The sequence below is a fragment of the Ambystoma mexicanum genome, chromosome 5p (genome assembly GCF_040938575.1).
Source record: "Ambystoma mexicanum isolate Mex_15411 chromosome 5p, UKY_AmexF1_1, whole genome shotgun sequence".
NCBI lineage: Eukaryota > Metazoa > Chordata > Amphibia > Caudata > Ambystomatidae > Ambystoma > Ambystoma mexicanum.
Genome location: NC_090930.1, coordinates 689,524,506 through 689,541,682, shown reverse-complemented (window position 1 = coordinate 689,541,682; position 17,177 = coordinate 689,524,506).

The window sequence follows — 17,177 nt, the reverse complement described above, 5'->3', positions numbered from 1 at the left end:
TCTATAGGAAATAACAATCCATGGCTGCCTTTACTTTACTCTTGACAGACACCCGTAAACATACTGGGACGAGACATTATGAGCAGACTGAACATGATAAGTGTATAGTGTGCTCCACACTAGGAATACACATGCTCAATGTAAGAGAGATCATTCAAGCTTACTGTGGATGCAGGGTGGTACAGAGGGGGTGCCAGTAGAAGAGGAGATGTTTGAATATGGGCTGACAGTACTAATGCATGGCTTCCAGGCATTGCAAGGAAAATGTGGCTGGTTCCAAACAAGTACCTTTACAGGACTGAGATACCATTAGATGAGGAGGAGGGAACAATAGTGCCCATAGAAATTGAGGCAGTGGTTGGAAGAGAGGACTGGATTGTGGTGCATGGGATGGATGACACAGGACGAGCATGGAGAGCAGTGATCACAGTGGCAGAGGGGTGCAGGTTGACCACAATGACAGACGATGAGCTGTTCAGGGAAGAAAGGTTAGAGACAGAGATGGTGTTTGAGATGAGGGTGGTGACCTACTGGCTAAGGATACACTACAGAGAAGAACCACAGAGGATGGCAATGGTGCTGCAAGCGCCATGCCCCTTCTATGAGGAGGATCTGGAAAAGGTGCCCAGCACACTGTGGATGGCAAATCCCTATGATGTGGTGCTCTTAAAGAGTATAGAGGAGTGAAGATAAAGCTGAAACCAGGAGGAAATTTTACCACAAGTGAAACAATACCCACTCACAAAAGAGGTAGTAGAAAGAATTTATGAGACAATTGCACACTAATAGAGAGAGGCATTCTAGTACCATCAGAGTCCCAATGCAACACGGCGGTGTACCCAGTGAGAAAGGCAAAAGGGGGGTTGTGGCATTTTATACAGGATGTAAGGCCTCTTAACCACATTGTAGAAGCAGAGTATCTTCTGGTGGCAAATCCGGCGACAATCCTATGCAGTATTCCGGCGGAAGCTGCCTGCTTCGCGGTCATTGACTTGAAGAATGCATTCTTCTCGGCACCACTACACCCAGACTCACAAGACTTGACTTCCTTTATGTATAGAAACCGGGAGTGGAAACATACAAGACTTCCGCAAGGGTACTGTGAGTCACCATCTATCTTTAACAGAGTGATACAGATGGACCTGGGCAACATACAGATGGAAAACACAGTTTTACAGTATGTAGATAATATTTTGACAGAAGATCAGTGTTGGAAGGACTCAGTGCACATGTTGACAGTGTTAGCTGACATGGGATACAAGGGGGACAAGACCAAGTTACAGTACTGTCAGAAGGAGGTTCTATATATTGGACAGATAATCTCCCAAAATGGCCAACAGATTACCCCAGAAAGGGCAAAGACAATACCCCAGACACCCAAGCCCACGACAGTGAGAGAAATGCAACAGTTCTTACAGTTCTATTCCAGCCTTTTACATTCTCCCTAAGATGCATAAAAACTCCACTCATCTGCCGGGAAGACCGATCGTATCTGCGTGCGACTCTCTCCTTGAACCTTTATCATTGTACAAAAACCTTTTGTTGTCAAAATGCCATCATATCTAAAGGACACCACAAACACAATCAATTTACTGAACGATATCTCCCTGTTTCAAGATAGCCTCCTTGTCACCATGGACGTTGAGGCTCTTTATATATCAATACCGTTGCAAGAAGGTTTAGAAGCCATTTGAGATTTTTTGAATACTAGAGAGGACCCAGACACCCCTACAAACTTCATCCTGGAGTGTACCAGGTTGGCCATGGCAGAAAATTTCTTCATTTTTGAGAACCAGATTTACAAGCAAATCAAAGGTGTAAGCATGGGCGCCACTTTCGCCCCGGACATTGCTAATCTATACATGTCTAGATATGAAGAGAACCATGTCTTCACCCCAGATAACCCCTTTCGCGGTAACATTTTAACGTGGAAGAGGTATATTGACGACGTGATCATCATATGACAGGGCACACCTTCTGAATTACAACAGTTCCATAATTGGATTAACTCTAGAAACATGCATATCAAGTTTACTATGCAATGGGATCATCATCAAATAGACTTCCTCGATCTACACATCTATAAGACCGGAGATCGGCTGAAGACTGAGCTATTTTGTAAACCAACGGACCGCAATACCCTGTTGCATTTTCAAAGCTTCCATCCTTTGGGTTTAAAATATAACTTACCGTATGGACAATTTTTGCGTATTCGCAGACACTGCTCCGATGTGGAAAAATACAACCAACATGCCGAAGGGTTGGCTCAACGCCTAGCAGAGAGAGGGTACCCAAAAAAGGCTATTAACCAAGTGAGGAAAAGAGCTAGACATACACCTCGAGAAATTTGTTTGGAAAGCAAACCCAGGAAAGAGTTGGGAAGACTTGTATGTGTGACCACTTTCGGACCTCTGAGTCTTCTGATCCAGAGAACTATAAAAAAAAAACTGGCACCTGGCAAAAAACCCTGGCACGTTACAACATGTGCCGTGTTTTGCCTTCAAGAAGAACAGGAACCTCAGGGATACTCTTGTACACACATTTCTAGAACCACCACCCCAACCTCAGAACACACTATGGAATTTACCTCCAATATTGGGTTACCACAAATGTGGCCAGTGTGTGGCATGTCCATTGACCATACAGAAGAAATCTTTCGAACATGGACAAGTAAAATGGAACATGATGGATTTCACTAACTGTAACACTAAGGGAGTCATATATATAATACAATGCCCCTGCAAACTCATTTATGTGGGCAAGACCATTCGTGCCATTAAAATGCGCATCTCTGAACACCGCTCTTGCATCAGGAACCGTGTGGCTGACAAACCTCTAGTTGAACATTTTGTTAAGAAAAACCACAGTGACAGTGACCTAAGATGGTTCGTCTTGCAAAATGTAAAAGCGACAAGACATGGGGGAGATCTGAATAAAACACTCATTCAATTAGAGCAACGCTGTGTGCATAGACTCAACACTGTACAAATAGGTTTAAACATCTCAGTAGAGTGGAAGTCTTTCTTGTAATCAGACACACTATTTAGTCTTCTGAAGTGATTTGTAGAACCCGGGACTTGAATAGTCCTAGCTGTACCTTTAGGGTCAATTATCACAAGCATGACCATCCTATGCCTCCATCTTTTGATGTTTTGCATTCACAGGTTTGGCTAGGTTGTGCATTGGTGAAATGTACATGGGAACTGTTCCAATCAGTCAATTTTTCCAGATTTATGTCTAAGTTTTTGATCATGCGCTTGTATGCATTTTGCAAATAATTATGAACACATGCTGAGGTCCTGATTGAAATTTTATTTGACTTTTCCTCCCCGGGATGTATAATAATGTTTCTTTTGTCTGTAACAACTAATGTATGTGTTTTTTTGTGACTGACACAATGGTGTTAATTCCTTTGCACTTTGGCCAAATTTGTCGACCTGTAAAATATGCTAATTCAACTGTGGATCAATAGGTATAGGACCCACATCGATTATAATCATAACCCCTCTGGGCCTGTCATCGCCTTATCCATTTGAATTGTGTTAAATATAACACTCTGTGTTTTCCGGGGGTTTCCTCCCTACGACGCCGTCGGTTACCATGGCAACCGGGCGTCCGAAAAAAAGTTTCTAAATTGACTTTTAATACGGGAATGGGAAAATTAGGCACTCATAATTGTTTGCCTTGATCTATTTCGCTTTGGATCAAGTGGATGCCCTCCTTTTAGTCACCACTCGATCCGATTTTCGTCCAAAATGGCCGCCGCATTTAAACTTATGGGGCCTTAGCAACAGCGTTTCCAACGCTTTCCGCCAGACGCCGCAGTCTCTTCGGATCTGACATGAGTGGAGGACGTGCAGCTATAACACTGCAAGCCAGCACCCCCTCTAAACTAACACAAAGGTAACTGGGGTTTGTTCGCTCACATCTGGCGCGAGTAATTAAGTTTCTACATCCTCACAACCCCGTTGTTTTGTTGATATTTTGACATCTTTGTCCAACAGCCGTGAATCCCGTGAAAAGTCGATGGGACCATTTCACTGTTTGGAACCAGTTGTTTTCTGATGATGTACACCTCCAATGTGAGGTAAGAAACCCGCGCATATATATAAACATTTTTTTTCATGTTTCGTGGACATGATAGTGAGGGTATTTTATTAATTTCGATTCCCTTATCTCTCTTTTGTCTTTGCCCGGCTCTCCTAATACAGGATCACACAGAGACAAGCCCACGTGGCATTTGCAGTATAAGTCCTATACCTGTGGCATTCATAGCTCCACAGGTAAACTGTGTGTTTTTTGATTATCCACACAGTCTGATTTAGTCAGTCTTAATCACCTTTATGCTCAGACCTCTCCCTTACTATTTTCCCTGCAGTTAAGACATCAGTCTACCCTGAACCTCGTCCTAATGAAGGCCGTGTTTAAAGACGGGGCACACTTAGCCCTCTGAAAAGCGGCTGAAACACCTGGTGTAGACCCACTACTCCCTTAAGCTACAGCTTATTCAGACTGTTCACACAAGCAAAATATTCGTCTGTGTTACTACTTTTGTTTTACATGTTTTTAGAATTGTATGTTAAATCTGTACACATTGTTATGGGAATCTGCTGACAAACTCCATTTGTTTTTGGTCTATGTTATACACACACTATTAGGAGTTTGTTCCGAAATGTTTTGGTTCAGTGTGTGTTTCAAAAAAAACTTTTCTCCTTGTTCAGGTGTAGCTAACCTGTTTGCGATGTCTTTTTTCTGAATCATTTATTCTCAATATAAAAACAAGTGTTTTTTTATCTCTACTAGACAGTAGTGAGGAGTGATTCCTTTTTTATATATGCAGAGGTCAATCTGTTGTTTTTGTCTGGGAGTGTATATCTGAGCATAACGTCCTTTGGACCTATTCATTTGTATATTTTGTTCTAGTTTACCCTCCTGGGTAGAATAGGCCCCCAACCAGGAGCCCTATTTTTGCGTCTAGATATAAATCCCTACAAAGCAGCAGCCGCACCTGGTAATGAGTTCAACAGAGCCAACGATCAGCAGCAAGAGGAGCAACAAGCCGATTCTGAATGTACACTGCCAAATGGCGGACACTTAATGGTTACGCAGAAGAGTTAGGGACTGGACTCCTTATCGATTTAGAGTGAGGGTACACTGTTTGTTTGTTATTTTATTCTCTACACACTTTCAACAAGAAAGCCAATGTAACAGTTAATGATTGTTCATGTTGCCTGTGGCTCATCACCCTGATATGATCTCAAATCAGTTTGTCCATACTGTAAGAAGAACCCAGTAGGTTCCAAACACAATCACCCAGAGTATATTATATCACCTTTATAGAATATTTGGCCCAAACATACCCACAACTCAAACAAAGCGATCCTCCAATACTCACCACACTGAGAGATCCACCAGTAAGGGCAGTGTGGGAAGAAGTGTTTGCGTTTGCCATAAATGACTATTTGGCATGCAGGGCTTAAAGAATTACTTACAATACTAAAACAATAATGCATTTTGTTGCGCATTTCAGGCGGGAAACTATATCTTCATGCTGCAGGAGGATCAGCAGCACAGGTTCAAATGAGTGAAATAATAAAGAATGTCATCCTTGTGTTGTTTATCTTTATTCCTAGCAGAATTGTTGTGTTTATATTTTGGAGGATTTCATTCATTGCAAGTGCTACCGCTGTAGTCTCTACTAACATTCCCCCAACCCAAGCAGGTGGAACGACCATGTCAGGTGGACAGGAGAGCGCTGCAGACATGGTAAGGAGAGGTAAGTGCAGTGTTGACACAGACATGAAAGGGGTACACATGTATCTCACAGACACTGCTCGAGTGACTAACAACATGTGGTATAACCACATGACCAAAGTAGGCAAGGAAACCACCGGGGAGAGCAGTTATGTCTGCTCATTAATCCCTTATACCATGAGTGCCTCCAGAACGTTCATAGCAATTGGAATACCAGCAGCCAGAGCACAATGCTTCATGTATTTTTCGATGGTGACAACTCAGGGAAGGTTTCAAGGGAAAACAGTGACACTGAGATGGATGTCACAGGCAAGTTTGCCTTATGAAAATAGTTGCATAAAGAAATTAGATATGATGAACAGTTATTGGCAGTTAGATGAAGCTATACAGTATGTAACAGATGGGCCTGTGAAGGAAGAAACTAAGACTATAATGCTGAAGGAATTGCCATGTGCATGGAAGAGAGTGAAGGAAACAGGAGGAGAACCTGGATGCTGGGAAAGACCACAATTACTTGTATATGGCCAAGTATACACAGAAGATGGATGGAAGGATGGAGTGGTGGGAAGCAAAGCGTTGACACTAGCACAATCACCAGTGAACAAGAAGCAAGACGACAACAACAAGTACCTGAAAGAATGGGATGTAAATGGAAAGTTACTGACATGGGTGGAGAAGGAAGCTGGGCCAATGCCAATAATACCCCTGAAGATACCAGCACTGTGTTATCAGAATAACAGTGAAGTAGAAGTTGATGAGAATGTAGGTTGCCGGAGCATAGAGAAGCATGCAGCAATGAAGGCAGGTACAGCAGTACTGATGGTTCCACTACTGGGCATGCATAGCAAAGGCATACAAGAAGCTGCCACCTGACTGGGGAAGAGTTTGCTCATTGGTACACATCAATATGCCATCATTGATCACGCCTCAAAAAGATGTGAAGCTCGATGAGTTCCCGAAGATGGACACTAACAAAAGGAAGAAGAGATCTGTGGAGGGAGAACAAACATCCAAGACAGCCTGCTGAATTGAGCCGAGTAAAGGTAAGAGGCGATTACTTCTCAGAAGCATCAGAGACAGCCCTAGATGAAGTTCCAGCAAACACAGACTGTTCAACAGGACACAAATGTTCTTCGCATCAATAATACCATCTATACAGGCATAAACAAATGCAAAGTGGATACAGATCACCCGTTGGAAGCTAATGGTGACGATCAACTCCACTGTGAATGGGTTCAACGCAATAAAGGAAGAGCTCAGAGCAGTAAGGTTGGTGGCACTACAGAATAGATACGATCTGGATCTGCTCACAGCCATGGAAGGAGGAGTTTGAGAAAACATTTGGAGTTCCTGTTGCACGTTCATACCTGCCAACAACAAAGACAATGGTACCCTGTCAGAAGCAGTATTTCAGCTATCTCAGATGAATGCCAAAATGGAAGAAGAAGCTAAGGGGACTTAAAAGGAGCACAGCTGGATAGTGTACATATGGTCATGATGCTGTCGTAGCTGTCTGATGGACTAAAGGTTATAATGGGAGCACTAGTACTGGCAGGTGTGTCAATGTGTGGGATACAAGTATGACTCACAAAGTGCAAGAAAACAGTAGAGGAAGCTATCGGGATGCAGGCCCTGATGGATGTGAACATAGGAGGAGCAAAGGACAAGATTGTGGACAACCCATTTGATGTGAAGTATTATGAAGGGAAATGGGTGTGGTGCATCCCCGAAGGAGTGTGCTGTTATATGAACTGGTCTTTCGATGACCATACGAATTACTATGGACACCTCAAAGGGATAACGAAGATATTGCAACCAAGGGCTAAATGATTGACGTATAAGAATGTGGTGGACAGGTCGACCAGAGGGGGAACTGAAGAGGGGGTTGGGATCCTAGGACCACCCGCCCTCCTATAAAATTCATGACGACACTGAAGGCCAGAAAACACTGCAACCCCATTCTATTTTCGGACGAATTCCAAATGCACCAACGATCGACAAATACACTGAGAGGTACCCTCTCAGCCAGCCATACAGACCAATTACAGTAAAAATCTATCCATGTGTGGGAGAAGAGCCAGTGAATGTGGACAGAGACACCTATATGGACATCCTGGACTAAGCACCAAGAAGCCATCTTACAGATGTCATTAGAGACACCACCACATAGCAGCGTTAGACATGAAGCACATGTGCAGTCTGCACTGCAACACACAAACACACACTCGTATACATGAAGAACATGAACACACAGTTCTATAGTTAGAGGACAGATACACACATATTTATTTATTTATTTGCATTTATAAAGTGCCTAGCGGCCCTGAGGCATTGTGGCGCTGTTACAGAAGGCTTACTTGGTTACATAAGTGCTTAGAGTACAGTACAAGGTTTGGTAAGGTCAATAAGGTATGTGCAACACATTGCAGGCCGCACCTCATGTTATGGGGGGCTCAAGCAAAGGATGCAAGTAGAATCAGGGGCAACATATTGGTGTCAGTCAAGTGGGCACAACAAACATTACAAGCCACACCTCATGGTACGAGGGGCTAAAAGTAAGAGGGTGCATGTAAAATCAAGAGCAGCATAGCATGGTCAATCAGGTGGGTGCCACACATTACAAGCCACACCTCATGTGACAGGGGGCTAAAAGCAGAGGGGTGCATGTTAAATCAGGAGCAGCATAGTGCGGTCAATAATGTGCGTGCAACACATTACAAGCCACACCTCATGTTACGAGGGGCTAAAAGTAAGAGGGTGCATGTAAATCAAGAGCAGAATAGTACGGTCAATCAGGTGAGTGCAAAACATTACAGGCCGCACCTCAAGTTACAAATGGCTAAAAGCAATGGGATACATGTAAAATCAGGAGCAGCATAGTGCGGTCAATCAGGTTGGTGCAACACATTACAAGCCACACCTCATATTACAGGGGGACTAAAAGCAAAGGATGCATGTAAAATCAAGAGCAGCATAGTGCGGTCAATCAGGTGGGTGCAACACATTGCAAGCCGCACCTCATGTTGCGGGGGGCTCAAGCAGGTTGCAGGTAAGGTCCGTCAGGTGGACTCAGCAAGCCTCACAGTATGTTAGGGGGGCTCAAGGCATAGGATGCGTCGGGGTGGGGGCACCCAGTATCAGTGTTGACCGGGGGTCAGGGGCCATACATGCACACAGACCACCAACAGAGGGGGCGGGGGCCATACGTGCACACCGAAAACCAGCGTAGGGGGCGGGGCCCATACATGCACACAGACACCCAGCGGAGGGGGCGGGGCCATACATACACACAGACAACTAGCGTGGGGTTTGGGGGCGTACCATGGTGGACAGGGGTAGACAGGGCATCAGGAGTGGACCTTGTGAGGAGGGCCAGCCATGTTTACCAGCCTTCCCATTGGGCCAGATAAAAAACCCATCAGCCAATCACAGATCCACAGCAGCAATGCGCCCAGCACTCTGGTGCAGGCAATGGAGCCGGCCATCTTGGAATAGCGGCTCCATGGATGAAATACAGTTGGTGAGCACAACAAGGCCCAGGAAGGAGCATTTTCATGCTCCAATTGTCAGTTAACTTCACTATAGCACACATGCCTAAGCAGGCACAATTATAGGCAAAATTATAACAATTGTCATCCGTTTCAGTGCGCCGTCGCACACATCTCGAGGAAGCCCACTGGTGAGGGGCTTACCTTGCCGGGAGTCCGTGTCTGCATGCAGGCAGATGAAGAAAGGCAGGAAGAGAGAGAAAATGCAGCCGTTCCAGCAGCCGCATGGTGAAGAAGGAAGCGTTGAGGAAGAGCACGGAGAAAGGGGCCTAGGAGTGTGCCTTGTGAGGAGGGCTGGCCAAGCCTGCCGGCCTTCCCATTGGGCCAGATAGAAACCCCATCAGCCAATCACAGACCCACAGCAGCACCATGCCCAGCACTCCAATGCAGGCACTGGAGCCGGCCATCTCGGAATGGCTGCTCCATGGATGAAATACAGTTGGCGAGCACAATAAGGCACAGGACGGAGCATTTTCAGGCTCCAATTGTCAGTTAACTACACTATAGCACACATGCCTAAGCAGGCACAATTATAGGCAAAATTATAACAATTGTCATCCGTTTCAGTGTGCCGTCGCGTGCATCTCTAGGAAGCCCAGTGGTGAGGGGCTTACCTTGCCGGGAGTCCATGTTGCATGCAGGCAGACGAAGAAAGGCAGGAAGAGAGAGAATCTGCAGCAGTTCCAGCAGCTGCATCGTGAAGAAGGAAGAGTTGAGGAAGAGCGCATAGAGAAGGGCCCAGGAGTGGGCCTTGTGAGGAGGGCCGGCAAGCCTGCTGGCCTTCCCATTCGGCCAGATAAAAAACCCATCAGCCAATTACAAACCCACAGAAGCACTGTGCCCAGCACTCCGGTGCAGGATATATTGTCATTGCTTTTATTATTTTGTCATTAGCAAAATGCAGTAATGCAGAAACCACAAGGCGCAAGAGATCCTGAGCGAGCTTGCTGATGCTTAAAGCCAAAAATCGCGTGGACATACAGGAGTATATATGGAACCTAATCGAACCACGTATAGCTTACTCACAGGGAATATAACATGGACAACGTAGAAACCACATTATGTAAAGTTTAGGAAAATTACAACAGGCCTCAAATCATTAAGCAGGAGACGAGCTGAGCCAATTCAGTCAGGACACAGAGCAAGACGCGTGAGACAGGGCCCACAGCCAAGGTCAAGAGATACAAAGACATTTCAATCCTCAGACGACAAAGGGACCAGCTGCAGAGAAATTGAATACATCCTCATAATTCAGAGCTGCAGAGCTCTATTTCGTTGTCTCTAGTCACGAGATGCAGCTGAAGCAGACAAAGGACATGATTGGTGGTGGGAAAGGGGAGCCAATCCCAGGCAGCCAGGTGCAGGCTGCAACACATGTGCAACTAGTGTGGTGACAAGGAGGATATGGTCTCATAGGCAAAGATGGTGCACACAAGTTACAACACAGACACATAATCATTCACATCACCTTGAAAAGGTGCACAGTGGGCTAAGAAACATTTCTGGTCCCAGGCCTGTGGACTTCAGCTCTAGCCAATCACAGTTTAGCACTCTAGGGGTGGGTAACAACGGGCAAGAGCCAATGCTAGGCCCACTACACTGTAACAATGAATTACTTAGTAAATTTGGGATGGGACAGGCCAGCCAGCTGACATGTAAGACCAGTAGAACAACACATATATGTGACCATATAGGTTACTAGACTCCTGACGGCCAATCCCACTCATCAATATGTTTTTGACGAGCAGCCCAAGTAATGACGGAGTAGTGATGTAATTTCATACTAAAACTGGCCTGCGAGCCAGTAGAAGCCGAGACTTACTGGAATCCACCAGTATTCTAGTATCGATCCCTGTTGGTTTTGTCTGCAATAAACTGCAGTTTGAACTTGCTGTTGTCTGAGTCTTCTGTGTATACTGGGGAGGGAGTTGGGCTCTCCAAGTCCGCGGACTTCCAGCATCACTCTGGCATACCTGGAACTGTGTCCCAACACCATATTCCTGGAACCGTGAGAACTTTGAAAGACAACATAAATATCTTGTGGAGACTTACATAAGAAAGAACATCAATACTTGTAAGTGCACATTTTAAGAATCCTCACTACTATGAAACCCAGGAAAGAGAACGAAAGATGGTAGGGCTGGGTTTGTGGAAAGTTCACTGTGGACTGATGGAAGTCAACCAAAGAGCTGATGCACCTGTGGTAGTTGGTTGATGTACTGGACATTATTTAAAGACCTCGGAGAAGAAGCGTGTCTTGAAAGCTTTTTAATGCAAAAATAAAGTTTGCTGGTATGTGAATAGGGTGCGACAAAGGAGGTCGGGTATCTAAACAGTGAACCAGACAGCCTTGTGATTGATGCAGATGACCTTGAGCAAATATGGCAGAAAGTGTCCTATTGCACATTTACATTTTAATCAGATATTAAATTAACACATTTCAGCTAACTCATGTATTTGCGATGAATGCACCCCATCGTCTTGGAATCTGGGATAGCTGACCAAAAAACAGGTCCCTTCCTGGTTCCAGCCGTTCAGGTTTTAACTAACTCAGACCTAGCTTTAAAACATGAATTCATATTAGGGGAATATTTCAGCTCCTCTTTTCCAGCCGCTTTGACCACATCCGAGTGGATTCTCAAAGGGTGCAGTAGGGATTGCACGATAGGGGGATAGGCTAACAATTGATCCAAAGACCATTGCAAACAGATCTTGTGGGAAACATTAAGTAAATATTGAAATGATCGCCAATACAATTATAATTTAGCTGTCAACGAGAATGGCATCAAGACTAGAGGAGAAGTAATGTATATAGATTTAAAATGTAAGTACATTAAAACATTGATAACAGAAAGCTCACATTGGAAAAGTGTAGATGACAAACTTCTAGGGCCGGAATTGCATAGTGATTTTCAGTGGGATTTTCCCATTGTAAAATGCTTTTGTGAACCAAGCCTATAGTATCAAACAAATACTGGCCAAGAAACCCAATGCACAAAACTACATATGAAACATATTTACAAACAACGGAAGAAGGAATGTCCTTCAGCAGGAGAAGGACACAGTGATTCATGGCAGACTCTTGCCCACTGCTTACTATTGGGGCTGCTCCGCTTTAATTACAGGGCCTGGGGCAGCTGACACATGTACTACTCATCATGACAATTGAAAGACATGACATGCACTAGGCATGAATGTAATCGAAACCAGCAGAGCCACACCACACCCCAGAACATAATGGGCTCATATTTCTGAAGAAAGGGGGCACTTGAAGGATCATGCAGTTTATGGTTCAGACCGAAATCACCAGCATATCAATGTATTCCACAATGAAAGAAAAGACACATAAATGGAACCCGAAACTTGTGGCGATCTGGGTAAAATGATGAATGAATGAATTCGGCCACAAAATGAAAAAAAGGAATTCTGAAAAACAAAGGAATATTGGGGCGTTTAGGGCTATGCGCCCAACATTATTTCAGCACATTAGAGTCTTAAATTATCAGAAGGACTACAAGGAGGGAAACTCGTCATCATATACAAAAATGACTAAAGCAATGTTAAAAAGGAGCTGTTATCAATGAAAAGCTGGTACCAATTAAAAGTGACTTGTAGATAGCAACACGTGCTTTGATGCATGGTTTAACTGTGGACTGAAGATCAATGGAACCCATATTAGTCTCATAATTGCAGAATCAAGAAAAATGATGCCAAGGAGATGAGGCCTAAAATGTGACAGAACCACGAAAAGGCTGAAATATGCGCATCAGTGGGTAATCTGCGCTCTTCATTTTCAAGAAGAGATAACAATGGAGCCGCTGGAGTGCCTCGAAATGCTATGCACAGGCTATGCTGAGCAAGCGCAGCCTTGAAGCAGGTGGTCTTCACCACTCTCCTCTGGGGGCACCATCAGTCAACCATCCTCGAGCAGAGCGCCGAGCATGATGGCGGAGGCTCACCCCTCCAGCAGAGTGACACCAGTCCCCGGTTTGATGGCACGTGCATCTTGTTGCGTCATGCTTCTTTCTCAGCGGACCTTGTCAATTTTATGTTGATTTTGCTGCCTTGTTTACTCGGGTTAGGTGCACCAGCCGTCACCCGTCACTGTGGATCCCCTCCATGCACAGGCAATGGGTCGGTGGGCTCCATGATGGGACCAGGCACATGCCCCATTCTGCCGTACCCCAGCTGAGCCCCCAAAGCACCGTTAATGTCATCTTCTGTATCCAACAGCTCAAGGCAGCACTCCCTTCGGGGAACGGCAGCTCTCCTGAAATGCGAGAGTTATCAACCTGGCCCTGCTAGCCACTTGGGCGATCAAGAGACAAACAGAAGCATGTTTGCCCTCCCTGCCTGCTATGACAGTTCCCATGCTGCACTGCAGCATTCCCTAGAGGCAAAGGGGCTCAACAGACCACCCATGCCTTTTTCGTATTCTCGGATGGTCAATGGGAGTGGGAGGCAATAGCAGTGTGTCAGGCCCTCTGGTGACAGGCAGACACCACCTTTTCAATGCAACCCCTGCCTGCAGGGTCTTGAACTGCCCAAGTTCTAAGCCCATGTTTAAAGAGAGCTTAATGATATACCTCAGCTACTCTGCTGTCCAAGGGAGTTAGAAATATTCTTAATGCTAGGTTCTGCCCATATATTAAAAGGAGGGCCCAACGTTTTGGGTTGTGTAACTAGTGTTGTGCATTGATCTCAGGCAGTGGTGGAAGAAAGCACGACAGTGTGTCTATTATACGTAGGTTTGACGGCCTTATCTTAACTTTTTAACTGTTAAGTTTTCAGAAATCTAACAATTCAGACATATTTTCCTAATGGAAAACCAAATTTTAACTGAGGCTTTCCGACATATAAATACAGATTTATAAAATGTTTTTAAATATCCTTTGACAACGCTGCTGCCGTCTACCACACTGGAAAGATCTACAGAATGTTTGTAAAAGTGAACATTGAGATTTGTTAGTGTGATTGGTTATTTATAACGCACTTAATACCCAGAGGTTTCTAAGGGGGACTGGGTAATCGAACTTGTGTTGCTCCACGTCGTCTTACTTCCAAAGCCAGCATGTTGCCCCTGAGCTATCCTCCTGCAAAAGGAGCCATTAGCAAAAGCGGATTATGAACCAGTAAAATAGCTCACAGAGTTTAGCGCGTCAACGTTCGAAAGTCAACAAAATGTGTAACAAGAAAAATGTGTAATAATGTCACCTATTAATATAGTGCTTAAAGAAATCCAGCATGAATCCGTAGATAACATTAGCAAACTGCTATTGCACTCTAGTCAATCATCTTGCATTAAATAGCGGGTGTATCTGATGACAGAAGTTGGTGTTTCATGCAAATTGTTGTCTGCTCCCTGCTGCTTCTCCTCCCTTTGCTCCCCAATTTTTATTGCAACCCAAATACAATTTAAAAAATGCACCTTCTCTCGGTTTCTCTGTTTTTCCAGGTTCTTCAGCTCGACCACCTCTTTTGGTCACCATAGAAATTGAAAGGGGACAACTTTTGAGCTCCTTTTCTATTTCTCTTGGTCGTCCAATTGGATTGGGCATGTTTTCATATATGTTCATCAAGCATGAAGAGACTTGCCAGGAGCATTTTGCCACTGGCTTCGGCTGCTAATGGTAAACATCTGTGGCATGGAAGACTGCCACGGCCAGTAACGGTGGTGCCAGCACCCACTTAGTGGCAGTGCTCCATCCTGCGGAATGATGCCTAAATAAGTATGAACAAGTTATAGTATTATTAATATACCAAGGGGTTCAAAGTGACTTCATAGACAATGAGAGATGCAAGTTGTCTATGATGCCACTCAGAAGCCAGAGGTGGGAGCTGCAGTGCGCGGTATCGTTAATATAGTGTCGAGGGAGCTTCGATGGCCAGTGTGATATGTCTGCAGCTCCCACGGTTTCAGCTCCACACTTGGGCAACTTGTAAATTCTACTGGCAGAGAGAGATGGGGCTATCTTGTGTTTAATACACAACGTTTTCACAAGGTAGAAGAAGTATTTACTGAGTTAAAACCGAAGCTCTTTTGATCGCCAAAGCATATTTTTGGGGTAAAATCTTAATAAGATCATCAAAAGACAAGTTGTCAACAGATTAAACAAGGATATTTTGGACAATCCTGCTGCTTTAAAATATCTGATTACTTCCATATTTCTTGTCAAGGGCAGACATTCTATGTCAAGACGGAGGCGAGCATTAAGCTTCATCTTCTCTTTAATCTACTCTCCAGCAGTTTCAACAAATAAATAATATTTTATCCAAATAACATTTTTTTTCAAAAAACTTCAAGTCCCATCATTCCTTGTAGTCTCAGTCTCTTGTCTCTGTGACCTAGTCCTTCCTGTTCCTGTGTTCCTCCTCTTCTTTTCCTGCTATCCAGAGATAAGTACATGTTTACTTTAGCTCTGTAATGTTTCGTCTTTGAATTGGGATAGTACTGTAATTCAAACTAACGATAAGGTTTTGAAGTTAAGGGGATGATTGATAGGCCCTTAGGGGAGCCTAGTGCAGCATTAAGCTTTGGAATTTTTCCATTATATTGTTAGGAGTCGGCGGCCCCGTGCCGCACTACCCGGCACATCAGGGGCCAGCCGATCTCCTCACATAGGCCCGCGGTGCCTCAGAGCGGGCGGCCCCCACCCTTGTGCGGAGCAAGAAGCGCGAGCGGGAAATCCTTTGTTTCCCGACCGTGTACGCATCGAGAGAGTAACCCCCACCCTCGCACTGGAGGAGCTGAGTGCGAGCGTGCAGTGAAAGCTCACACTCAGTATAAGCGAGTGGCCCCCCACCCTTGCGAGGGAGGGGCTGGACTCGCAAGCAAGGAGCCAATAGAAGAGCGCGATCGCTCGCCTCCAGGAGCCCCCACCCTTGGGGGGGCGGAGCCTAACACACGGCTCAGTGGAAAGCTTTGTCTCAGAAGCGAAATCGCGGCAAAGAGCGTTATGGAGCATTATTAATAAGCTCATTTACTCATGAATATTGACTAAAGATCATAAAGAAAGTGTATTTTCTTACACAAGGGCAGAGAGACTATCCCTGAGAATACCTGCACATTACAATAAGCAGTGCAGACAGGTGCAGCCTCACAGAGTGGATCAGTGGACGTGCCACTACACCTGAAAAGGTGTTCAAAGACACCTAATCAGCACTATAATGTCTAATTTTGAGTGGAGTGAGGAAGAACAGGAGGCAGTCTATCAAGAAGACATAGCCTACAGCTTTAAAGAAGTGCTGGGGGATTCACTCACGGAGGCAGTGGCTCAGGGAGTAAGACCCCTACAAGATAGACTACATACTATAGAACTATATCTGAGCCAGAAAGATAATAGCACCAAAGAAAGCACGTCCACTAGGGTCGCAACGAAGGACCCCAAGAGGTGTAGCAAGGCCCGGAAGAGCAAAGACTCTTCTGACCCCCCGGGCCAAATTGAAGGGGCAGGTACAGTGGCCCCGGAGGCTTCAGACGCTTTCAGTAAAGTAAGAGAAGCGTTCATGAGAAAATCACAGGTGCCGAGTCGATAATATGGGCAATATTGAGGAAGAAGGTTTTTGCCGAAGAGGAACCACCAGAATCCCTGACCTCCTCACAAGAAGAGGCAGATAACGAAGGGGACGAAGGAAGCCAACCTCCTAAGAAAGCTTAACAATTTAGAAGAGGAAGAGACATCTGACATGTTCAATCCTGAAGACATCAGAAACCCTAGATCATCCGAATGGGTGCCATCGCCAAGAGTAGCGAAATACATCACGCAAAGATTGCGTTAAGCTCTAGAGAAAGAAGTCAGGCAGAGGATGAGAGCAGAATGTACGAGACCGGAATTACCAGGCAAAGTGGCAGAGGCGCCAGAGCTTGATCCAAAA